The sequence below is a fragment of the Neophocaena asiaeorientalis genome, unplaced genomic scaffold (assembly GCF_003031525.2).
Source record: "Neophocaena asiaeorientalis asiaeorientalis breed wild unplaced genomic scaffold, Neophocaena_asiaeorientalis_V1.1 scaffold30, whole genome shotgun sequence".
Taxonomy (NCBI): Eukaryota; Metazoa; Chordata; class Mammalia; order Artiodactyla; family Phocoenidae; genus Neophocaena; species Neophocaena asiaeorientalis.
This window is the reverse complement of record NW_020174923.1, coordinates 18,324,022-18,324,757: the sequence shown is the minus strand read 5'-3', so window position 1 is coordinate 18,324,757 and position 736 is coordinate 18,324,022.

Below are 736 nucleotides of genomic sequence, written 5' to 3'. Positions count from 1 at the left end.
GTCTCAGACTGAGGAGATCTACGCTTGACAGACTTTACGGTGACCATTGTCTCAGCTTTGGGATTATAGCAACTGCCATTTGTAGTGTGTTTACTACGAGTCAGGCTCCTTGTACAGTCATCTCATTTGATCATCACCTAAACCTAGTTAGAGCAACATTGTCCCACTTTACAGATGAGAAAACTAAGCCCCAAGAGATTAATTGGCCCGAGGTCACTCAGATAGTGGAAGTATCAGTTTCTTCGTCTGTAAAATGAGTTAATGACAGAACTAGACTCCATCGCCTGCTGGTTTGTTACAGAATCGCTTGAGATAGTCATGACCCAAGCGGAAGCAAAGCCCCAGGAATATAGGGATCGGCTGTAAAGCGAATCTTGCCTTTTCCATACTTGAATTCGGGTACCTTTTTCAAAGCTTCTAAAGCGCGGTTCGGCGGGGTGGAGTTCGATGGGGGGAGGTCGCGACCCCCTTTCCCCAGATCCCCTTGCGCAGGCCCCGGTCGCCCTCTGCCGATGTAGGGTGGAAGCGCGTGGAGAATGAACGTTTCCAAGCCTGAGAGCCGGCCAAGAACCTCGTTGGCCTGTAGAGGGCGCCTCCCTGTGTGCAGAGTAATCCACTCAGCCGTCCCTTCCTTAAGCACTTCCTGTCTGATCTCTATGGTCCATCCGATAACGCCAAGAGAAGCTCCTGGTGATATCAATTTACCGTAAACAAAAGAGAAGTGCGCCGACCCGGA